This window comes from Dermacentor andersoni, chromosome 8 (assembly GCF_023375885.2).
Source record: "Dermacentor andersoni chromosome 8, qqDerAnde1_hic_scaffold, whole genome shotgun sequence".
NCBI lineage: Eukaryota > Metazoa > Arthropoda > Arachnida > Ixodida > Ixodidae > Dermacentor > Dermacentor andersoni.
Window position 1 is genome coordinate 13,031,605 of NC_092821.1, and position 26,368 is coordinate 13,057,972.

Below are 26,368 nucleotides of genomic sequence, written 5' to 3' on the forward strand. Positions count from 1 at the left end.
TTGAAAACACTGTAATAGGTATGGCTCATTCACACCGGTGACTTGAGGAGGTCGCGCGACCATTTGCGACTCGTGATCAAAAAGCGACCGAAGGCGACTGATGTTCACACCGGCAAGCCCGGCTGAGCGCGACCCGCAAGTCGCAATCCCGGAGATTATCGTTCTCGGCAAGAACTCTCGGAATCTACGCGGAATTTGCCGCGGCGCGGGAAGAGGCCGGATGTAGACACATGAAAGATCAGTTCCGGTGCGCCGCTGATTGGTTTATCAGTTTTGCGACCACGGTCGCGCGACTGAAAAATCGCGCAGAGAGCGACTGGCCCAAAATGGTCGGTTTTCGAGAAAAGCGACCGTTTGCGACCATTTGCGACTGGTCGCTTTGCGACCAACTTGGTCGCGCGACCACTGTCAGTCGCCGGGGTGAATGAGCCCGTAATGACTACCTTTGGAGGCGTGCAGCATGGTAGGCTAATGCTCGGTGCCGCAGTGCCGGACGTACGCAACGGAGCCCGGTGTCAGGCTTATAAGCACTTAGCCGCAGCATAACACGCTTCATGAAAGTTCGCTTGCGAAACTTAGAACCGGCAAACAGCCATCGGTTACAACTTGGGTATGCAGCAAGCACAGACGTGAGGAATATGTGTGCTACGGCGCCGAGTCTGCGATGTTCGGTGAGTAGCAGAAAACGCACACTGCGACGTTCGCTCGGGCCCGCTGCCCGGTTAATGTCATGACAGTTTGGTCTATAAACTTGTTGATGCTAGGTAGTGGCAAGCTCACTGGAATGTAAAGGGAGCGGTAAGAAGCACAGTAAAGAAAGGCACGACAGATGGTCATGTTTGTTTGATGAATTAATGCACTGGATTACAAAAAACAAGCAGTGAGAAATCGCACGCTGAGAAGGTCGATAATCGTACAGTGCGACGCAACTTGAGAAATAATATTGAAACGTGCAAGAATTTAGAAAAAGAAAGATTCAATCGTCGCGACGGCGCAACACAGTCGCCGTAGGCGTCGATGTCGCTATAACGAAATAATTTTTCAACAGTTCTGATAGCGTCCACGCAACAATGGTTGCTGGTGTGGTGTCAAATGCTCATTTTCTGCGGCATAAAGGTCACGGCACTGTGCAAAAACGCGCACGCAGTGAAACCGAAACATTCTGCGTGGACATGCATGCAGACGCGCAGTACGTCGCTGCGAAAATGTGTGATCGCTGCATTTGTTACGCTCCATTCCGTTACACAGACAGCCCACTACAAGAACATATTTCACATAGTTTGCTCTCAGCGTTTGCTTACCTTTCACGGAAGAAGCCGGTTGTTGTATACACGTCTTTATTCACATTTTTGCCCTGAAAGGGCTGCGGTGAATTGGTTTGGGGGTGGCGGGAGTGAGGAGGTAAGGGAAATAATTGGAGACTTAATTATCTACATCATGGGGTGTGATGCTTTCGCTGGTACGCTCGAGATGAAGAAGCCTGGACCCAGTGGCTGGAGCCTCAGGATCATCCAGGAATTCGTACAGTGACCGCCAGAGCTCGTTGGCGGTCGCAGCACTGCAGTGTCGCGCTAGCGCCCAGGTCTGTAGAGAGGTTGGTCGCCATTCCCTTGGGAGCGAAGCAACGGCCCTTTGCCTGGGGCCAGAATACAGCGGGCAGTCCCAGATTAAGTGTTCGAGGTCCGCCCTGGTGTTGCAGGGGCTGCAGGTACCCGTAAGCGAACATTCCAGGCCCCGAGGGTCCTCCTTTCTGCGAAAACGCTGCACGAGGAAGGGAGTAAGGAGGGTGCCAGTCTGTACCTGCCGGAGCAGAACCTGCTGCCGACGAGTAACAGCCTGGGAGGGAAGGGGAGGAATGACCATGGGATTGGACGTAGTGAAGAGATAGCTGCGTCGGTGGCGCTTGGCTTCGGCTATTGCTTCTATGGGATGGTACCACTGACTGTGTATTTCCGTGTCTTCAGGTACATTCATTGTTCAGGAATTGTTCGGGCGGTTTCGACAGCGCGGATAGTAGCGTGGCGCGCGCTAGTCGATGGGCCCGTTCATTTCCTGGTATACCCGCGTGCCCCGGGATCCAGTGTAACTGAAAATCATGACCTTGGTCACGCAGACGACGCACGTGGAGGCGAAGTTGTTGGACCACAGCAGTGGTTGTGCGAGTGTCCTGGCAAGCTCTAAAGGCATTTTTAGAGTCCGTAAACACTTTGTAGTGGTGCTTAGCATCTCTTGGAAATTTGTTGGCAGTGTGTTAAGCATACTTTGCAAAATCTAGGATGGCATATAGTTCTGCCGTAGAGCTCTGAACGACATGTCTTGTGAGGTGGAGTTTACTGCCCCGTTCGGTTGCTTCCATATTTGTCCACGCCGTAGTGAACATTGGCTCCTCCTCTGGTCCTCCGATAGAAGCATCCACATAGACTATAGGGCACCTGCCAGAGTTGTCGTTGCCCCACTCACGTAGTTGTTGCGTATATTTCTTATGGCGTTTGGCGTGGGCCTGTCTTCTTGCCAATTGATCTTGTCCCATGTTCTTCGGCAGTGGCTTGGGATCCGCAATTGGTACGTGCTCCCAAGGGGGACATATCCGTGGAAGCGCCGTAAGGTTAGAGATGTCATGCCCAATTTTAACCAATGTGGCCCTTCCTGCGTTTGTGGACTTCAGGCGTGTCACATGAGTATGCTCCTGGATCGAAATAAGATCAGCGATGTCACCCAAAGCGCTGCAGCTCTTGAGTGCAGGGAGTGGCGTGTACTTTGGCAATCCTGTCATTACTCTCCTTGCCTCGTTGTTGAGGCGTTCCAGAGAATGTAGCTGTGTTCGAGTGATGGGGTGAAAAGGGGCACCATACAGGATGCGAGAATGCAGGAAAGCCTGCACAAAGTGTCTCATTTCTTTTTCTTCAACGCCCCTTGTACGCTTGGAAATCCTGCGGAGGATTTGAGTGACCTGCCTGGTGACCTTTACTGTTTGATTGTACCACGTTATAGATATACACTGCTCGTCTAAAAACATTCCGAGTATGCGCATGACCCGCCTCCTTAGAATGGGTGTCTGTCCGATCGAGAGATGGACGTTGGTTTTCTCCTCGTCCTTTGACTTCGACCTTTTCCCACCATGGATAACGACAAACTCGGTCTTCTCCGGTGCTAGTGTAAGCCCTATCTCCCTCGTGAAGCTCTCGATGGTATTCAACGCCGTCTGCAGGGCCTCCTCTTGTTCTCCTAGGGTACCTCGCGTAGTCCACAGCGTCACATCATCTGCGTAGATAGCGTGCTCAATGCTTGTGATTGTGTCTAGTTTTGCAGGAAGAACTGCTAAGACGATGTTGAATAATGTTGGAGAGATTACGGCTCCCTGTGGGACTCCAACCCCGTTATGATGATAGGAGCTGAGGTCGCTGCCTACTTGAACTTGAAACGCTCTGTCTTGCAGGAACGCAGTAATTAAGTTGTGCATGTTGCCTTTGATGCCCATTTCTTGTATCGCCTGCATGATAGAGGCGTGGGGAAGGCTATCGAAAGCTTTCCTGATGTCCACCCCAACAACTATGCGAGGACACGAGGACGAGACATCGACCTCTTTTAGGCGGATCATAATATCCTGAGTAGAAAGACCAGGCCGGAAGCCGTACTGAGTGTGAGGCACAAGACAATTTACCTCCAACCACCATATTAACCTTGCGTTCACCATGCTCTCCAAAAGTTTGCACAGACATGACGTGAGCGAAACTGGTCTTAAGTTTCCCAGGCAGTTCGGTAGTTTGCTCGGTTTCGGAATAGGCTTGACAATAGAGTGGCGCCATTCTCGTGGGAGAGTTCCTTTTTTTCATATACGGTTAAACTCTGCCAGAAGAGTAATTTTGCATCCTTCGGTAAGGTTTTGGATGTGCGCTGCCGTGATTCCATCAACCCCTGGTGCGCCACGGGTGTTCGTTCTGCGTATGGAGTCTTCGAGCTCGCTGGCCATGAAGGGCTGGTTTAGATCCTCCTGTCCGTCTTGGTCATCGTCCCTCGCATATGTTCTATTTATGTACTATTTGACTGGGGAAAAATATATCTGCCGCTTTCTCTGCCAGTTCGGCATTGGTGATGCCTTCTTTCAAGGCAACACGGGCTGCGGCGTCTGAGGTTTTACGTTGCCCAAGAAGAGATCTCAATATAGCCCACGCCCTGCTTGAATTAGTCGATCCGTTGAGTTGCTCGCACACCTGCATCCAATGCTGGGAAGCTAGCTCTCCCGTATACTTCTCGATTTCCTCTTGTAAAGAGCGTAGTTCAGTTCGTAATGTCCGGGGGCGCCCCTTCACTCGATAAGAAGACAGAAGACTGAGCCTGCGGTTCCATAGATGCAGGAGGTGCGTATCCGGATCAGGTTGGTCCGGAGAAACCCGCAGCGTCTTAGTTGCTGTGCGCTTGGCACGTGTCATAGCTTGCGTTAAGGAGTCAATATTGTTAACTGGCCCGTTTTCTTCTAGCAGCATCCGATATTTGTCCCAGTGCGTAATCGTACAATCCCGTTTGTAAGACGACGGGCGGCACGAGGAACCATTTGTTCTCACTGTGATGGCAATTGGAAGATGGTCACTGCCAAGAGGGTCCTCTAGAAGTTTCCATTGGCAGGTTCTGGGTCTCCAGGACCATGTTAAGTCTGGCGTCGTGTCTGCTTGCTTTGTGTCCTGTCCGAGCCTCGTATGGGATTGCGGCAGATTAAGGAGCGATAGCCCATAATGGTCAAACTCTTCCATGATACGACGACCGCGTGGGCTGCACTTATTATAGTTCCAGGCTACGTGTTGAGCATTGAAGTCTCTACAGATGAGAATTGTATCCTTGGGATAGATCTTCCGAAAATGTTGTAGGTAGCTAAAGTCTACCGAGGCGCGCTTAGTCTTCCTTCGTGCATTTTCTGGACGTATGTACACGGAAAAAACAATGATTATTCTTTCGGGCGTGCGTTGAATCCGGCATCCGGTAACATTAGCAATATTCGAACACCGAGGCTCAGTGTCGAGCTTTGCGTGGGTGAGTCTTCGATCCACATACACAGCTGTGCACACAGGTGTGACGGTGTCTTCGGGGTAGCCATAGCCCTCGTAGTATGGTAAGCGTGGCATGAGGCAGTTCACCTCCTGCAATGCCAGAACGGTGGGTCTGAGACTGTTGTGAGACACGCCCCAGCGTAAAATCATGTCTGCTTTTTCTTCTTGAGGGAGCGGCAGTTCCACTGAATCACGGTCGGGATGGCTCCCCCCACATCCCGACCGTGACCGCGAACATTAACTTGAGCGATTAGCTCAGCCATGTTGTGTGTGAGTCATCTGCGTCGGAGCTGTCTGTACAGGCAGCAAAGGCGCCGTATTAACTGATGCGGCCGTGGTAAGACCTCCGAAGGAGAGCGTTCCATTGAGCATTAGGCGCTCCATGACGGTGCGAACGCATGTTTCGGTAGCTCGTTCTATCATTGTTTGTACCCTTGACATGATGTTGTGTTCCATTTGTGCCAGGCGTGCAGAGAAGATGGCTTCGTAGTCAGGCTGAATTTGTGGTTTTGGCTGCGTTTCTAGCAGCTTATGCTGGCTCTGCTCTGGTGCCCCGACAGTGAGGGCTCGAGAGGTAGTTTCATGGACTTGTCCGTGAACACGTGCACCTTCATTTGTTGAGAGTGAGGCGGGGACAGACTGACCTGTAATTCTGGCGTGACTCGCTTTTGCGTGTTCTAACGCTTCGCTGTTAGCCATCTTGACGACATTAGCAAATGCATGTTTGCCGTGGTCGGAAAGCGGTTTATTTTCCGGTGGTATCGCAGGAGTTGATGTTGATGGAGCGTGGGGAGGCCCAGTGTAAAAGTTGTGTCTCGTGGTCACTGTCTTTTGAGGGCGCTCATGAGCTTGCTATTGTGACCCCATGGAGTTCTCGCTTTGTTTCTGAGGTCGTTTTAACTTGACGCGCAGCTGTTTGTTGATCTTTATGCGCTGGGGGCAGTCTCGAGCCGTTGCAAGGTGTTTACCCCCACAATTGCGGCATTTCGGCCCCTGGTTGAGACAGACTTCGTCACGGCCATGCTGCTTTCCGCCACATGTGGCACAACGCGGGCTGTTAAAATTCGGACAATGCTGTTTTCCGTGTCCTAATTTGTGGCACGTCTCACAAGCGTAAACCTGCGACTTGAATGGGTAGACTTGTATTGTGAAAGACTTGAGCCCGATTTTGTATGGACGGCTAGTGCCTTTAAAAGTGGCTACAGCTGTGCCTTTCTCCCCAACGGGGCGAGCGCTGATAACGTCGCACTTCCAGCGGTGCAGGTTCATCATAAGCTGCTCGGCAGTCATTCCTTCTGCGTTGCGGATAATGCCCCGGATTTGATTCTTTTGTATGGCCTCGTATGCTTGAAATGCAGTTGGCTTGCCATTTATTGGAAGCTGTATTAAAGTTAGAAGGGCATCTCGCGTGCCGCGATCATCTGTGTCACCCGCTATTTGATTACTCCAGTCCAAATATCTGATCTGAACGATCGGGTCAGCTTCCCTTTCATGCGTTGAGGGAGCGTTGTGAAGGTGATTCCAGATTGCCTCATCAATAACAATGAAATTTTCATCCATGATTCTGCATGGCTCTTGAGGTTTTAGGATCACAGTGCGAGCGTATGAATGGCGTTGAGCGCACGCGTTCGCTTGTTTCTTCCCTGGATTGCGGCGTTTATATGTGACGGTCTTCCATGCTCCTTGTTCCCTGTCATCTTCGTGAGTAGACGCCGAGTCCGAGTTATACGCGTTAAACTCTGGCGTCGCGTTGCCGTTGTAGCGAGAGACGCCATGACGAAACGCAGCCTTGGGTTTAGCTGCTGCAGCTGCAGCTATCGCGGACAGGGTTCCGCGTGCGCGTTTCTGCCCGTGCTTGGCGGTCGGTACAATGAGTAGGTTTGAGACGAGTAAATCATCGCACTTGCCTTTGCTTCCCCTTGGTGGCTCAGGTTCAGCAAGTGGCGCGAACAGATTCACGTCTGGACGCAGCGGCGCCTTCCTTGAAGCGATGGCGTCTACCATGGCGTCGGTCGAGGTGCTCGTTAGGGTTGGCGTATTCTCTGGCGTGAGGGCGTCTTCAAACTGCTGTAACTCCATGGCCTCGGGTAATGGAACGTTCAAAGCGGCCTCTGGGTCATCCATGGCCACGGTCGATGCGACTTTTGGGCCCTAAGGCCCAAAGTAACAGAAGGAAAACAGAGACGAAAAGGCACACGTCCGTTCAGCTCAGCCACCTGGTGGCGACGGAAGAAGCCGGTTCGGGAGACTCCATTACAGCAACCGCGCGCAGTGGCGTTCACTGTACGTATTCGGTAAAGAGATAGTGTCTGTAAACGATTCTGTGCTTTCAGTTCACCCAAGAGTATTATTTTGAAAGTAAAAACTTGCCTCGTTTTGAAAGTACTTAGAGATGTTTCCCGTTCGGACGCCGCGTGGTGTTTTGTTGAGCGCCATAAGCCAAACCTGTGAGGAGCGCGCCGCGTGATCCCTCATACTTGGCAAGGGAGGCGCTTCCGTAAGATGGCTACTCCGTAAGTCCTCGCCCCAAATAGGGTGCAAACGGGTGCTGATGGATGATGTTATGAGCATCCCCTTTGGTACGAGGCGTTGGGTTGCGCCACCAAGCTCTTGCTGTTATACTGCTTAATGTCCTACCTAGGCTAAACAACGAAAAAAAAAAAACACTATGAACTCCCACAACCAAATTTTCTGATCCCCTGTGGCGAACTGTGCTTTTGTACGTCTCCGTTTTTTGCCGTTTCCTTACTTTTATTCCACCAATCTTTTAATCGTCTCTTATTAATCCCTGTTGCGGACATATTTACTTTTCCACTGCTCTCGCTGAAACCAAGGGCTTCAAGGAGGCCAGTGGTGCCTAAATCGACCGCTGGGCAGACGTCTCCACATTCTAATAAAACATGCTCCATAGTTTCCCTAGCTTTACCGCAGCAAGCACATGCTTCTTCTTCCTTCTTATATCTCGCTTTATAGGTGCGTGTTCTAAAGCATCTCGATTTCGCTTCGAGAAATAATGAGCTTCCCTTTGAGTTATCATAAATTGTTTCTTTCATGATTTCGTTTTTTTTCCTCTTATCCTATTATCTTCGCATAGGTGTCCACTAATCTGCTATTGCAATCGATGCGTCACCTTTCCGTCAAAACTGCGACTTCTTTGGCAACAACCGACCGCTAAAGTCAGGTTGCTGTTCTTCACCCGCTGAGCAAGGATATCGGAAATAAGCAGAAGTAAAACAACGAAAGAGCTTTTGAAGCAATGCAGAAACGCAATCGCTAATACAAGCTTTTTTTTCGGTATTGTGGTGGGAGTGTGGCGCTGACTAACACTCCCCAGGTTAGAACTTGTACGCATGCGTAAATACTGAAGAATGTGAGCGTGAGAACAGCCGTCGCCGTAGCACAATTTGTACTGCAATGCGCACGTAAGGCGCATGTTGTGTGTTCGGCTGCCATCGGCTGCAAGTTGTTTCTCCCCCTATTTCCCTTTAGCTGCTAGTTTTCATATATTATACAAGAATACAAATGATTTTCTTTCTTATCTGTTGGTTTCATATGGTTGGGACTAACGAAACCGTGCCAGCGTTCTTACACAAATGGTGGCCGTACAAATTCCGGCCCCTGCGTTTCCCTTCTCGTCCCTGACACGACAACCGGTTATTTTTGCTCTTGACCTGTATTTCTTGCAGTCTAGTCATGTAGCAGTTTTATCTTCTACACTGTATATAAAGCTATTAACTTAAACAAAATTTACAGAAACCTTCTGTACCGCAGAATAAATTTTCTGTGAATGCTCTATGACAGAATCCTGTTAAAATAAAAAAAACTGAAATTTTCGGTTCTTCTAGATCAGTAGCATTCAACTCGAGTCAAAACTAAAATATAACCGTTTATATTACTGCAACTACGTAAAAAGCTATACAATAAAATTTGAGAGGAGCTTTTCGTTTCATTCACGCCGTTTTTTGTACATAATGTGCACGATGCTCTGTTTGTGGTGCTGCTTTGATGCCGCGTGCCACAATCAAGATGGCTGTTCCTCGAGTCAACGCATGGCGGCACTGCTCCGTTTCTGTTTCCGAAAATCGCAAGAGGTGAGCGGTTTTCTTTTCAAGTGCATTACAAACAGTGCACGACATATTCTATTACCCAATATTTTCCGCGTGTTCATGACATGGAACTGGACTACAATGTAGCCCGCAAAGAAAATTCAGGCAGACTGTCACAGGCACTCAGTGCTCACTATCTCCGTTTTTCCTCTTTCTGCTCCCCTTTGCCGCATCGCCAGTGGTGGGTAGAAAAGCGGGCGCTCATCTGGTCGACCTCCCTGCGTTTCCTGTCCTTGCTCTCTCAGGCGGACAGTGACAAAATTTAGCAACTACCTGTTCCGACATTTCAGCGTACGTTGCGCTTGGTGAGGTAACGTCGGATTTGGGTATTCAGTTTAGCTTCAGTTTTTTGTTAGAGATCACGTGAGGGCTAGCTAGTGAGCTTGACGAATGTATTATTGCATATTCTTATCTTTTCGGAATGTACTTGTTTTTGCTATGGCTGCGAGAAAAAAAAAAAAACGCAGGCGCGAGCTTTCAACAAAACTCACTCGGCGGCGGCAGTCCTTAACTACGATGCAGTGTTTGGTTTATTGACGTGAGCGTAAAGGGCGACTTTCTTTCTGTTTTGTAATCTTTTGTTTATTTTCATGCTGGTATCTGAGCCCACCGCATATGAGGGACAAGGTATCCACTATTGTTTTTCTTTTTTGCTTCATTAGCTGCGATTCGAATGTTTTAGCGCGTTAACGCCGGGAAATGATTTTGCGTGGTCGCGGACTGAGTCACTTAATTTTGAGAATAGTTAGCGGGAACACTGGATTGCGTGGCTTTGTGTACTACCTGCGCCTTTTAAAAGTACGGCATGGAAGGTACTAGTACCCAACCAGCGAAGATATGCTGTCATCACACTCGTGGCTACAAATAATTGCTCGCATGCTATCTGCTAGCCTCACTTCCTGACTCTGACAAAGAATAAATGTATGAATGGTGGACTGGAAAACTCAGAAAGAAATTGTCAAAATTTGCATAAATTGAACTGGAGCAACATATGTAGCAAAGAAAGTAAAAAGGCAGATTGTTTCACGTGACTAATACTGTACAGTTAACGTAATGTGTCCACCGCTTTAAATTATCAGGACTATTTTGCATCTTGTGCCATTCTGCTGGACATCGTTATGAAAATACCCGACGTGCGCTTTGCTTGCGACTGCGCATTCGGGCGCACGGGGAACTGACGGAGGCCGCGCCGGAAGTGGCGGTCGGACGGCTTTGGCTCCGCCAGCGAGTACGCGTACTTCGCGCGCGCCACCGCGCGTCGTTTCTTAAAACTGATCTGCACACGGCTCATGCCTCTGTGCGCGCTGTGTTCTCGCCGCTCTTGCGTTGAACCGATAGATCGGCCGAAGGTCGGTGCTGTTGCTGCGCTTGCTCAAACCAGTGTTTTGACAGCGAGTGTCCGCGCTCATCGAGTGTGATGTGTTGATGCATGTGCGCGCTGACACCATGCTTGTTAATTCAGTTAGTAAGCGAATGTTTCCAAGCTTATACTGCCGATCTAAATAGTACCTGTACTTCGGATAGTTGTCTACTAATTTCTATCACAATCGATGCTGCGCCTTTCGGATGAAAGTGCGACATTCTTTTTGTTCGAAAATTAAAAGAAAGCACACGAAGCATATAGCACAATTCCGCCCATTGATATGGATTACATGAAGACGTCGCCTGCTTGAGCGACAGATTGCGATGTAGAGGCTACTAATTAAAGCAGTTTACTGAATAACTTCATCAGTATTCTATTTGAAGTTAATGTACAAACTCGGAAATTCAGGCCAAGAAGTAATGAAGTCATTGCATCACTTCTCCACAGTGATCGGCTTCAAATCCGCAATTTCATCATGTGCCCTCAAGTGGATAGTAAAATTAGTTTAGAAGAGTTATAAAAGACGAATTCATGAGAGAATGTGCATATTCGTTTCTGTTATCACGTTCAATTTGCTGCAAGGTTTGAAAAATGTTTCAACCATAGTTGCACAAACGTTATGTTAATGGTGTCATGAACAGGTGACTCGCATAAAACAATCAACAAAACGACTAAAATTGTAGAAGGGTGGTAATTACACTTGTGGCTGAACCTGTGGTGACTAACCTGACATCTTTTCCTGTCTTTGCCTTCATCGACTGTTGTTCCTTTAAAATGAAGCAATACTCATTCTGAATGTTTCGCCTTTTGTATGCTTAACTGTACTTGAAAAAGAAAACCAGCGACGCCTCAATTAACCTGAGGTTAACACATCCTCTAGCTTAGTGCATATTGGCAATACTAGGATCAAGCTTGTCAGTGCAATGTTCTATATAGGCCTCTACATCTTTTAAGCAAACAGCGACCACCAACATGGAGTTGTGTGTGTGTGTGTGCGTGCGCATGTGTGTGTTGCGTACGTGTTGTTTGCAGGTATTGTGTGTGTCTAGGGGGGAGGGGGAGGGAAGGGCATCTGCATTTTGTCGCATGGTGAGTGCTGTTTCTTTCAAAAAGTATACGGTGCCACTGACTTGCCACGCACAAATATTCTGCAGTTCCCAGAAAGGACATAGTCGTCTGGTTGGAATAAACATTATTTGGATGTGGCCTCCCACACGGTACTCACATACGCACACGCTGCTTGGCTTCGTGCTAGGCTTGCCTATTGCCACGAGCTCCGACAGGTTAGACCAACTCGGTATGCACAATAGCATAGACGAGATCATAGAGGCACAGGTCACTGCCCAGGTGGTTAGGCTATCGTCGACCCAAGCTGGCAGGCGAATTCTCGACGAGGTATGCATGGCTCCTAGGATATTGGAGGACCGGCGTATAACATTGACACGAGAAACGAGGGCGACCTACCTAATGAGGCCCTTCCCGCGGAACGTACATCCGCAGCATAACGAGGGTAGGCGTAAAGCCCGTGCACGAGACATATTGAAGAAAGTTAGAGATGACAGAGACTCCGCGGTCTTTGTCGACGCGGCGCAGTACGGGAACAGGAGAGTGTTCGCGTTATCAGTTGTAGACGGGCGGGGAGTGCTTCGGTCCTCGGCCTCGGTCAGAGCGGCCACCGCAAGTATAGCAGAGCAAATTGCGGTTGCGCTGGCCTTTTGTGACCCAGAGCGTTCCTACATTTACACCGACTCGAGAGACGCAATCAGAGCTTTCGAGTCGGGTAACCTCGCACGAGAAGCGGCCTCTATTTTAGAAAAAGGGGCTTGCCCCGGTTTTCATTATATCACGTGGTTCCCCGCACATATGGGGACGAACGTTCTCGAGGGATTCCCAAACCTCAACGAGCTTGCCTACGACCGTGCGCGAGAACTCACGCGCCGCGACGGTCTGGAGGCTCCGGAGGGGCAGGAAGGGACTCAGCAGAACGATCCACTCCTCACATTTCATGAAATTACTAAACATTACCAACTTGGTCGGAGAATTTATCCTCTGCCTCACCTGAAGCTCAGTAGAGGTCAGTCAGCTACACTTAGAATGCTGCAGACGGGATCTTTCCCGTCGCGGGGATTCCTCAGTAGGATGTATTCGGATGTGGACCCTAGTTGTCCCGACTGCACTGAAACCTTTTGCTCAATGGCTCACATGCTCTGGCGATGTCCCGCGTTGCCTAACGACTTCCTCTCCAGCGAGGCCGAATGGGAGGAGGCCATCAGAAGCACGGTACTCCGAAAGCAAGCCCAGGCTATCAGAGGGCCCAAGAAAGAGCGGAGCGTCACGACGTTCTGTCCTTTACGTGGGCGTGGCCAGCGGCTACAATGGCCTGCCGTTAGGAGGTCCTGACAGTAGCTCTTTAGGATTAAATAAAGTTCGTTGTCTGTCTGTCTGTCTGTCTGTCTGTCTGTCTGTCTGTCTGTCTGTCTGTCTGTCTGTCTGTCTGTCTGTCTGTCTGTCTGTCTGTCTGTCTGTCTGTCTGTCTGTCTGTCTGTCTGTCTGTCTGTCTGTCTGTCTGTCTGTCTGTCTGTCTGTCTGTCTGTCTGTCTTCTCCTAAACTCTTAATTCACTGAGTTCTGTACAATCATGCAGTCATGTGTCATACAGTCATGTGTATATTAACGCACCACTGTGGTTTTCAGGTCAGTCGAAGCATGACACCCTGAGAAAGGAACCAAGGTCCAGCGCCCAAGCATGCAGCATGCCTTGCACCAGAAGTTTTCACCATAATCAGGTGTCTTCACGATTGAGTTCTAAAGCAAAGGCGTTCATGAACGTAATGCGGAGGCCACACTGAGTTCTTTCTCAGCATCATTATGTTTTGATATATAAGCTGGAAGCTTGGGCGAGTTGGTGATTCAATATCCACATGTGTGCACAGCGCAAAAGACAACGAATGAAGGAAGAACACAACACAGGCGCTGTGTAGTGTTCTTCTTTAGTCCTCGTGTTTTGGGCTGTGCAAATATGTCGATATTGATATATAAGCTAGTTCTCTTGCACTGTAGTAAGAAGTTCGCCGTTTCTGTTTAGGTTTCATGTGGCCAAATAGGCCTGATGATATGGATTAGATGAAGAAGTGGACTTGAGCGAAAGATATTGCAATGTTCAGGTTGCTTACAAAACCGATTTACTGGATGACTTCATGACTATTCTATTTGAAGCGTATGCACAAATACTGAAATTGAGGCCAAGAAGTAATCAATTCGAAATTAAATTTCTCATAAATCACTTTGCTATTTTGTACGAAACAAACTATAGCCTGGCTCTTTTTTGTGGCATCATTTACAACAACGTTAGCGCTGCCACGTGCTCTTTATCAAGCATGACTCCAGATTATATCGGGTTGCTTGGGTTATCAAAAAAAAAAAAAAAAAACCGGCGCGGTGGCTAAGCAGCTGTGGTGTTGCGGCGCTAAGCACAAGGTCGCAGGATCAAATACCGGGCGCGGCGGCCGTATTTTGATGTGGGCGAAATGCAAAAATGCGTCTGTCCCGTGCATTAGGCGCACGTTAAAGATCCCCTGTTGATCAAAATGAACCCTGAACCTCCACTACGGCGTGTATCATAATAACATTATGGTTCTGGCAGGTAACACCACAGAATTCATTCATAGAAAAAAAAACTGTTATAGTGAAATTCGATGAAAGAATTATCAGGTGAGAATAGTTTTGTTATATGGTGACTCACGCACGATGGTAAAGCAATATCTGCCCTTACACAACAGTTGTTTTTCACATCAAAAAAGCATTCTATTGTATCGGCATTTTGACAATATACACACCTCTTCAATGTACACTTCACAATATCTGGACCTCGTGACTTAATGCACACCTACCATGATGCCTCATACACGCCACACACCCATCCTGATAATATTGTGTGTCGCAAATGTGTGCAAGGATACATGCCTTTAAACAATTACTGAAACAAATTGCTAAGAACAAATTTACTGAAAAGGTCGGGAGAGTTCCGTAACTTGGCCATCAGTGCCGATTATACACGAAGATGTGCGTATTTATTTACTTCGCAAGCCTTGCATTGAAAGGGCATGTACTTTTTCCTATTCTTTCTTCTCTACGTACGCATGCGATCCATGGCAAGCGGCAGCTTATCTATAGCCTGAAAAACAGACTTTTAAGCTGTTATAACACCTGGAGAAAAAGCGATGCTGCTTGTTTTCTAAACCTAGTGCGCATAAGCAATTCTATTGATATACTTGTTTTCATATTTATCGGTCCAGTGATGTTTTGATGTAACTTATACAAAAAGTTCATTTTATTTTAGTTTGTCCTAAATTACAAATTATTTCTCACAGCCACTGAGAGAAAATGTGTTCACCATATTTAACAGCAGCGCAAGAAAACTGAGTAAAGTAAAAACGGAGACACACACGAGCGCTACGTGTGACCTTTGTCTTCTTGCGCTGAGCAGAACTTCTTGAGCTTTGAGGACAGAGCCTAATTTTCGTTTTGAGACCAGCTGCATATCTACAGGAAATTTCTTATTTTATAATGATTTGTGACGCGCTATTGAAAACTCAACTTGAGGGAAGTTCATATGAAAATGGAGGCTAGACTGATAAACAGTGGTCGAACAAGGAATATCGCCTGCAGTTAACTTTTCTACAAAAAAAAAAAAAAAAAAAAAACTCTCTTCGCGAGGGCGGCAACTGCCCTCACAAAGAGCAATATCCTTTCAAAGCGTTGGCTGCAGCGACAGTCCTGGTTCGCCAATCATTCACCACGATAGAAATTTGTCCTTACACAACACAATTCTGTACCGTGGAACAGAAAGGAAAAGTGGAGTGAGGGAACAATATAAACAGATAAAAAACTTTTTCGGTGCTTGCAAATGAATAATTGTTTTACACATACGTCTTGTGTGAAATAAGACAGAAAATATTATTAAAATAACCGATCAAAGTTTAAAAGAAAACAGGACATTTCCTGTAATACAACACAGATAACTGTATATAAACACAATATTTATCTCTATGTAAAACAGAAACAACTTGTTCAGTAACAGGAAAAAGAAAAAATAGAAAACAGTTTTACAGAAATTTTCTGGTAAGGCAGCTGTCAGAAAATTTCAGGTTTATTAAGGAAACATTTTTCACAGTGTGGGCTACAACCGGTTATGTTTGCCTTGCAGTTCCGTGCAGTTTTTTTTTTCACGTCAGTTGTAGTGATTTATGTTTAAAACAACCCTAGTTTTCCGTAATAGTTAAATGGTTGTTCAGTGCATGCGTGTTATCTGATTGTGCAGAAATAAATGTTAGTTCGGTAAATATGTGCGCCTGCGTTTGTCTTTCCGATATTCGATACTTTACTATGCGCTTTCAATTCGTACTCGAATAAGTCGATATTGGCCCACCTATAGTATTTGCATAACGGACGATGTAAGCTTAAATCTTTCGTTGCCTTGGGACTGGATGGTCACAAATACAGCACGATTTAAAAGAACATAAGTTTTAAATTAACATAAGAACATAAGCGCATTTTCATGCGCTCATAAGTCTACATTATCCCTCAATTCTGGGGAACGCTCTTGGCTTAATATTCTTAGCGCAGGAATGACAATTACCTGAGCTTTATATATACAGGTGAAGTACAACATTTTCACCTTTAATCCACCGGAAAGCCATCGTGACGCACTCAGTGGTCCGAAAGCCGTGAGAAACGGAGGCGGTTTGTTAGGACGCGCGGGCGCGAGATCAGCCGCTCCGATACGTACGCCTTCCTCATGCAGTCGATGCGTCTTATTCACCTGCTGCCTTCGTGATCTGAACATAAAACATAATCCATTTGGTTTTGGTAAACTGGCTTACGGACACGCTTGCGCACGTTCGCCAATAGAATGCACATAGCGATACTGTTGAACACGCAGCGTTTAAACGCATTCAAATGTCGCTGCTGTAAATAATAAAGAAACAGACATTTTGTGAGAACAATGGGAGGCGGTAATGTCGTAAAGGCAGCGTTATGAAGCACAATCACAATGAAGTGGCAGTGGCACAATGGCAGTGAAGGCAACTGTTCCTTCATCTTAGTGACGGAGGCTACCCATCAAACAGCGAGTTCAGGCGACTTACATGCGGCTTTTCAATAATAACTCTATTTTAGAAGCCTATTCTTGCAGCGATTTTCTAACTTCGAAGTCGTTAAAACATCGCCAATTGATCATTCAAGTCACTAAAAGATGTCGCTGATTGCTAAATAGAAAACTTTCTCGTTGACAGATGAGTAACTATAACTCTAGCGACAAAATCGTTAATACAAGAACACTGGTGATGCATTGTGCGACGATCACTTCGGTGACACTATCGCCATCGCGTAACGTAGTGCTCAACCAGCCAATGAGCTCACCCAATTTTCCTAAACCAGACAATCAGCGCGCGCCTGACGGCGGTACTATCGCCGCGGCGACAGAATTCATCGCCGATAGTGATCGTCGCAGATTACGTCCCCCGATTAAGTACCGGTAAATTATAAAAAGTAAATCAGATTGATTGTTTTCAAGGATGGATCCCCAGGAAACACGGCATCGTGCAAGTGATAGTAGGTTAAACTTGTTTTGGACTGAACAGCGATAGCTTCCTTAGCAAATCCCGCTTCTAAGGCGTGTCGCGCAGGCGGCTCGCACGGCGAAGTGCCGTAACCCTTAGGGCTTGTTTAAGCTCGAGCCGCGCATCGCTGCTAATCGCACCGCTCGCGACCAGTTCAGGAAGGGCGCGCGATCGGCGCAACCGCTCACAATATGGCATTTATGCTGGGTTCCCACGGTGCTGTGCGGTCCGCCCTCTGATTGTCCAAACGGGTAACCAGCAACTGGGAATATGCAATAGCGCGTTGGCCGCCTCGTGTGCCGGCGAGTAGGAAAATTTCGCGCCGTGCAGGAATTTTGTTATTACGTTTGCTTTCTTATTAGTTATTTTTTTATTAGTTAGCCCGGCCAGTTTGCATGCGCCGGCATTCGCACTCAGATGTGTGGACGCCAAGTGTGTTGACAGCGGGCAAACGTTCCGCAGCGGAAAGCCATTCGAAGCAGGCAACTATCGCCAACAGCAGACGAGGCTGGCATATTTTTCTCAGTGTGGGTTCAAGCTTCCCCGTCATGGCAAAAACGCGACTCTTGCAGTGTCGCATTCTGCACTGTATTTGTGGCGTTGACGCATTGACCCACACTTGCGGCACAGTGCAGTAATTTTATCCGTGCCCGTTTTCTTTATTGCTGCCGCATCATGTTGCAACAGCATACATCCCTAGGTACTCGGTTGTGTCCGCCGCGATGGCGTACTTTTTGTGCGCGTGCACATGAACACACAAGTATAAGTAGGCGAGGCGTATAAGTGGGCGAGGCCGCAGCAATGCCGGCAACATGCTGAACAGTCTTATGCTTCACGCTACAGGTTGCGGTTCTTATTCTCGGAAACCAAGTTTCAACTAGCGCCTGCGCTGCTCCGACAACGCTAGTGTGCGTGGACCACGACGCTGGCGTGCATTCATCGACATGTGGTGAATGCGGCATCATGGATTGACAAAGTTTTCGATGCGTCAGAATTCTGGATATCGCTTCAGCAACAGTGACGTCAGGTCACATGCTCCATCGCACAGCCATAAAGGCACCCGACGAGCTGTGCTTCGCCAGTGGGTGAGGTTGCAGCAATCCCGGCAACATGCTCAACAGCTCCTTTTGCTTCATGCTACAGGTTTTAGACAGGTGACAACTCGTGGTTATCGATCAGATAACCGGATTTGTTGCTGCCGCTCTGCCAACTGTGTTAATTATTTTTTTATAGTATAATTAGCCCATTAGTCAGAGATCGTCTGGTTTGCGGTGATGTAGAAGAAAATCCAGGTCCAACAGAAAAAGATCTCTTGCTAGAACTGTTAAATGGGCAAAGTAAAATTCTTTCAACTATATAGGACGTACAGGTAACACAAAAGGAAATTCAAAGGAACCTATCAAAATTAACACAAATAATTGATGACATCGAGCGGAGATAGCGTTGTTTGAGTGCGCTGAACTCTGAAGTTGACAGCATGGAAAGAACAATAACGAACATCGAGGAACAACTCGCCAACATTAGTGAACATGTTGATGACCTAGAAAACAGAAGCAGGAAAAATAACTTAATAATTTATGGCTTACATGAACCTAGAGTTGGAACTTCAGAAGGCTTAGAGATAAAAATAAACAACGAAGTCTTTAATAAAAAACTCAGCATTAACGTAACAGGCATCGAAATGTGTCACAGGCTCGGGAGAAAAAGCGAAAATATAACCCGTCCAGTGATTATAAAATTTCTTGACCACAGAGAAAAAGATGCCCTGTTTAGAGCATCGGATAAACTAAAATGCTGTGAACTGTCACTATCTGAAGACATTTCGAGGCGAGTACGTGACACACGAAGGCTTTTATTGGAGAGTTTTAAGTAAGAAAGGCAGAAAAAGATGAAATTAAAGCTGCTTTACAATAAGTTGAGCATCAACGGGACTTTCTTTAGTTGGGATGCTGATAAAAGATCCCGTTAAAAGCTTAAGAAACCAGCTCCTCAAAACTGACCGACTAAGCGCAAGCGTGGCCCTTTAGGAATTCTTACTGTAAGTTGTAGCAGCGTTTAAAACAAGCCTACAGAGTTAGAGGGAATTCTTTTGTCGTACAACCCAGATATTGCTGTCTTGACGGAGACACGGTTAAATGAAGAAATATATGATAGCGAGTTCATTCCACTTGGGGATAAGGCATTCAGAAAGGACAGGGGTAGCAGGGGTGTCGGTGTTGCCATCCTTCTTAAGGAAATACATTAAACTCTTAAAAATGCCTGATTTATAGGATGTTGAATGCATCTTTTGCAAGGCCTACCATGAAAATATTCGATATGCCATAGCTGCTATGTACAGACCTCCTAATTCAGGTGTTGGAGTTTTTAATTGTTTGAAGATATACACGAGCGAGCATGTGATGCCCGGTGACCACATTATTTTCTCTGGAGATTTTAACTTTGCAAGCATTGATTGGGAAACGATGTCGGTTAAAAGTGATAGCGACATCTTAGGGGAGGACATGCTATACATTGCCTTTTCTTTTAATTTATTACAGTTAGTGGATACCTATACTAGAATAGAGGGTAATCCTGAAACAATCCAGGGCCTCTTCTTCGTATGCAGGGCCATAAGTAGCCAAACTAAGTGCGCTGTATATCCCGGTATATCGGATCACGCGGCTGTGTTACTGACAATAAATATTATGAACTGCAAAGACAACTGTAACGCTGTCCGATTCCGCAACTTCTCCCGAGCTGACGATGTCTCGATTATAGACACACTTTCGTTTAACTTAGCTTTATTTTCAGAAAATATTCTAGACGTGCAGGAACTATGCGAACGCTTGAAAAGTATTGTTAATGACTGCATTGAAAAATATGTACCAACTATGGTTAAGAAACGAAAAAAAAAAGAATCCGTGGATTTCTCGGAAGACGCTGAGATTGAAAAGGCAGCTCAGGAGATTGAAAAATAAAAGGAAAATATCAAGCACTGCTTCACCAGATCACTGACAGAAATTTCTCTCTTTCATCTAAACTTCGAATCCAACTATCTACTGAAAAACAACGTTACTATGGAGAATCATTGCCTAAATTCATCACGACGTCTCCAAGATATTGGCGGGAGGTGTTACCAAAACATTACCAATGTGATGTACTTGAAGTTGATGGCATTCGCTTGAATGATGAAGAAAAAAATTGCTAACTTATTTATTGGCAGTTTCACTCCGTTTTTAGTAGTGATGATGGTGTCTTACCTGTGTTTGAGAATATGTGCCACCTATTTCTTATGTGTCACTAACGAACAGGGTATATTCCACATGCTTTTAAAACTTGACGAAAAATTCAGGTCCAGAGGATGTACGCAGCACTTTCCTAAAAAGGTATGCCGAATGGGCTTCCAAATACTTGTACATTGTTTTCTACTTTCCTTAGAAGAAGGTTAACTCCCTAATTACTGGAGAACAGTCTGACTAATACCACTTCATAAACACGGTGCCAAACAGTGTATAAAGAATTACCGTCCGGTCTCTTTAACCTCCAGCACTGGCAAATTATTAGAGCACATAATACATAAACATATAGCGGATTTCTTAGATACACATAGCATCTAAAGAGAATGCTAGCATGGATTTCGGAAAGGGTACTCAACTTGTACAGCGCTAGTTGCTACCGTCCATGGTTTTGCCATATCTGTAAATAACGTAAAACAAACTGATGCAATTTTTATGGATTTTTCGAAACCTTTCGACAATGTATCACACAGTAAATTGTTATTTAAATTACATACGCTGCTTAGAAACTCTCAACTTGTTAATTGTATTTCAGTGCACTTGAACAATTCCCACCTGTTTGTTGCATTTAAAGGCCATCAGTCTAACCAGTCACCAGTGACATCGGGTGGTCAGCAGGGCTCGGCCCTAGGGCCACTCCTTTTTCCTATGTATAGAAACGACATGGTAAACGACATCTCTGTCAAAATAAAATTGTACGCGGTCAACTGTGTTCTATATCGGAAGGGTAATGATCAATCGGATCAGGTTAAACAATGATGTTCGGCGTATTGCTTCATGGTGTAAGCGGTGGCAGATGTGTATAAACTTCGACAAGACTTTTTATGCGGATCACTCGAACGAAGATGCCGTTAACGTTTTCGTGCAAGTTTAACAATGTGCTTCTGTCTGAGGTGTCCGAATACAAATATCTTGGGCTATAGATTTCAAACAATCTTAGGTGGAATAAACATATTCATTACGTTGCAGGTAATGCGTATAGGAAGCTATTCTTTTTAAGAACGTTAACTCTGGCTGCCCCTGCTGTAAGAAGATTGGTTTACAAATCTATTGTCCTCCCAGTCTTAGACTATGCTACTATAATATGGGACCCCTATACAAAAGAAAATATTCTGAAACTAGTGAATGGCCAAAAAAGAGCCGTACACTTCATTTATAACACATTTCGACGCACTTTTTACACTTAGCGCGAACTTGTAGTTCAGTGACATAACTACAAGTTCGCGCTAAGCTGACAATGTTATCCGATAGAAACAGCTCATCACGTCTGAAACTTTTATATCGATTGGTTAAGGGGCACTATAACGCCGACGTTAGCGAATGGATTACATTTTCTTCCGGTTATTCAACATGCCAAAGACATGAACTAACAATAACACTTTCTCGTTCTTATAATGACTCTTTCAAGTATTCATTTTTTTCTGAAATAGCCTCAGCAGCTGCATCGCTCAAGCAGGCTCTTTGTTAGCTTTCGCATCCCTTCTTCATGGCTGAAACACAATAAGTTATTTTTATAGTGGCTGTCTATATGGCATCTGCGTTGATTGTTCCTGTTTCATTTGCACATTTGATAAATGCTTTGTTTAAATTTTTGTGTTCTTTCTTGACAATGACCTGTGTATGTACATATCTTTTGTTTGTCATTATGTCGTATTTTATTTCATGTATTGTATCCCACCCTGCTAAAATCCCGGTGGGGATTGGAGTGCCAACAAATAAAAAAAAATGAACAAGAGATCGATCGCAGCCACAGCGTCGCCCGCTAAAACGCCGCAGTGTTATCTATTAACGTACTCGTACACAAATGGTTCTGTTATCGCGGAATATACAGCTGCATAGATCGACAAGTCACTTGTTTTTGTCACCGAGCATGCGTGTGAATCTTCAACTACGGCTTCATGATTTATTTGCTCTTTGGTGCTCACGTTTTTTAGTAGCTGTCAAGTTATTGGTGTGCCTACAATTTATTACACGGCTTAATGTGGCAGCACACTTCGAAACAATGAGGAAACACAGCGAACGAACACGTGCCTTATGTGACACCCACATACAGTGTTTGTTCAATCTCTGTTACGTCATTGTTTCCAAGTGCGCTGCCATATTACATGATGACTAACGAACTAGCCCACCAGTACGTCTGAAGGAATCGATTACAATTGATTATCACGGGCATAATAATGATATGTAGGTATGATAGTTACTTTAGCCAGAGATGCTCATCAGACATCTTTTCAATAGCAGAATGTTTGAATGAAAAGAATTATTTCATATTGCTGAAAAGACACCCCATATAGGCGTGAAATCACGTAATGTTTACATTTCTTGTTGGTGCTATAAATGTCCCTAAATATCTAAGTAGTGTTATCTCATTCATGCCTTAAGAGTTGACAGATGTTTACGGGGGCACACAAGGCAGCAATGCCCCTGCAGAAAGGCCTGGGTGGCCAATCTGTTGCCCCTTTACTACTTATCCATACTTCTATGAGCATTCAGACAACGTGCAGCATGTGGTCAAAGTGCATTCAGGCATGCTTCCTCTCTCAGCAATGGTAACAATCAAGGATGATTGCTTTAGTAGTGCGGTTTTCTGGGCCAGTTGGTGCATGGGGGACGTATAAGTGCGTCCAGCAAGTACGGACTCGAGCACAAGTAAGAAGAAACGGACAGGACAACGCTGGACTTACAACTGAAATTTATTGGGAATACCTTCCACAATTATCCGTCATGCATGCGTATATACAACCAAGAACAATAACAAGGTTTATAGTCAAAAATCAACAAATGATATACACGTAAACTAAAGCCTAGTCACACCCCTTCCCGACAAGGGCAACAACATATGGATTAACATGATAAGTTTAAAAATTGAAGTTCTTTATCATTGATATGGACCGAAGGCTCGCTCACACATCTATGCGCGCCCAACGTTTCGATGTGGAACGCTTCGCTTATTTCTTTTTCATATTTACTGCGCTGTCTCCTCCGCAACCGATACACTATCAAAAACTGGGCGGGAATCCTGCTTTTTGCAATACAACAGCAAGTTCCCTCCTGTACCTGTAGGTAGCAAATAGCGATGCTCACGTATGCGATCATTAATGCAACAACCTATCTGGCCAATATAGGACAGTCCGCATGAGAGAGGTATGTGATACACGACCGAAGATGCACACATTTGGTGAAAAAAAGTGGTGTGATTTTTCCACAGCCACTAGTCGCATCTTTCTTCTCTCCTGTGATGCTTTTGAACAATCTAATCAGTTTGCTCGGCGCCGAGAGCACTACCGTGACGCCATTCCTAGTGGCCACCCTCTTAAGATTATGAGACAAGCCATACAACTTTCTAAACATGGTTTCAGCCAGAGCCATCAAAAGTAAGACCGCGCACTTTGCCGACATTAACACGACGTAATCCAAGTAAACAACACAGGTATGCCACTTCAATCATGCTAACACCGTGTCCATGACGCACTGGAACGTTGCAGGAGCCGAGCACAGTCCGGATGGCATGACCTTGAACTCGTACAGGCCGTCTGGTGTGATGAAGGCAGTCTTTTCGCGATCTCTCTCGTCGACTTCTATTTGCGAGTAGCCAGACTTGAGCTCCATCGACGAGAAGTATTTAGCGTTGCAGAGCCGATCAAATGCGTCGTCTATCTGTGGAACGGGGTATACGTCTTTCTTCATGATTTTGTTCAGTCGACACTAATCAACGCAGAAACGTAGGGTTCCGTTCTTTTTCTTCACCTGCACAACAGGAGATGCCCACGGGCTTTTCGACGGCTGGAAGATGTCGTCGCGGAGCATTTCGTCGACTTGTTGCCTAATAGATTCACGTTCTCGCGTCGAAACTCGGTAAGGGCTCTGGCGCAGTGTTTGAGCACACTCTTCGGTTATTATGCGATGCTTTCCAACTGGTGTTTGTCGAATCCTCGATGACGTCGAAAAGCAGTCCTTGTATCGTCGGAGAAGACTTCTGAGCAGTTGCTGCTTGCTCATGGGGAGACTTGGATTTAAGTCGAAGTCTGGTTCGGGAACTATGGTCGTCGGGGTAGATGCGGCAGAACCGGGGAGAACAAACGCATTACTGGTTTCCAGAATTTCCTCGATGTACGCGATCGTAGTGCCCTTGTTGATGTGTTTGAACTCCTGGCTGAAATTTGTCAGCAACGCTTTAGTTTTTCCTTCGTGCAGTCAAGCAATTCCTCTTGCGACACAAACTTCACGGTGTAATAGTAGACGTTGGTCACCCTCGATGACGCCTTCTACGTCAGCAGGTGTTTTGGTGCCGACGGAAATGACAATGCTGGAGCGAGGCGGGATGCGGACTTGACTTTCGAGCACGCTTAAGGCCTGGCTCCGGACACGCCGCCATTGGAATATGAACCTGGCAACGTGTAACGCTAGAACGTTATCTAGTGAGGCGAGTCTAGCAGTGCTATTGGAAGAATTAGGGGGCAGTAAATGGGATATAATAGGGCTCAGTGAAGTTAGGAGGCCAAAAGAAGCATATACAGTGCTCAGAAGCGGGCACGTCCTGTGCTACCGGGGCTTAGCGGAGAGACGAGAACTAGGAGTCGGATTCCTGATTAATAAGAATATAGCTGGTAACATACAGGAATTCTATAGCATTAACGAGAGGGTGGCATGTCTTGTTCTGAAACTTAATAAGAGGTACAAAATGAAGGTTGTACAGGTCTACGCCCCTACATCCAGTCATGATGACCAGGAAGTCGAAAGCTTCTATGAAGACGTGGAATCGGCGACGGGTAGAGTGAAAACAAAATACACTATACTGATGGGCGATTTCAATGCCAAGGTAGGCAAGAAGCAGGCTGGAGACAAGGCAGTGAGGGAATGTGGCATAGGCACTAGGAATAGCAGGGGAGAGTTATTAGTAGAGTTTGCTGAACAGAATAATATGCGGATAATGAATAGCTTCTTCCGCAAGCGGGATAGTCGGAAGTGGACGTGGAGGAGCCCAAACGGCGAGACTAGAAATGAAATAGACTTCATACTCTGCGCTAACCCTGGCATCGTACAAGATGTGGACGTGCTCGGTAAGGTGCGCTGCAGTGACCACAGGATGGTAAGAACTCGAATTAGCCTAGACTTGAGGAGGGAACGAAAGAAACTGGTACATAAGAAGCCGATCAACGAGTTAGCGGTAAGAGGGAAAATAGAGGAATTCCAGATCAAGCTACAGAACAAGTATTCGGCTTTAACACAGGAAGAGGACCTCAGTGTTGAAGCAATGAACGACAATCTTGTGGGCATCATTAAGGAGTGTGCAATAGAAGTCGGCAGTAACTCTGTTAGACAGGATATCAGTAAGCTGTCGCAGGAAACGAAAGACCTGATCAAGAAACGCCAATGTATGAAAGCCCCTAACCCTACAGCTAGAATAGAACTGGCAGAACTTTCGAAGTTAATCAACAAGCGTAAGACAGCTGACATAAGGAAGTATAATATGGATAGAATTGAACAAGCTCTCAGGAACGGAGGAAGCCTAAAAGCAGTGAAGAAGAAACTAGGAATTGGCAAGAATCAGATGTATGCGTTAAGAGACAAAGCCGGCAATATCATTACTAATATGGATGAGATAGTTCAAGTGGCTGAGGAGTTCTATAGAGATTTATACAGTACGAGTGGAACCCACGATGATAAAGGAAGAGAGAATAGTCTAGAGGAATTCGAAATCCCACAAGTAACGCCGGAAGAAGTAAGGAAAGCCTTGGGAGCTATGCAAAGGGGGAAAGCAGCTGGAGAGGATCAGGTAACAGCAGATTTGTTGAAGGACGGTGGGCAGATTGTTCTAGAAAAACTGGCCACTCTGTATACACAATGTCTCATGACCTCGAGCGTACCGGAATCTTGGAAGAACGCTAACATAATCCTAATTCATAAGAAAGGGGACGCCAAAGACTTGAAAAATTATAGACCGATCAGCTTACTGTCCGTTG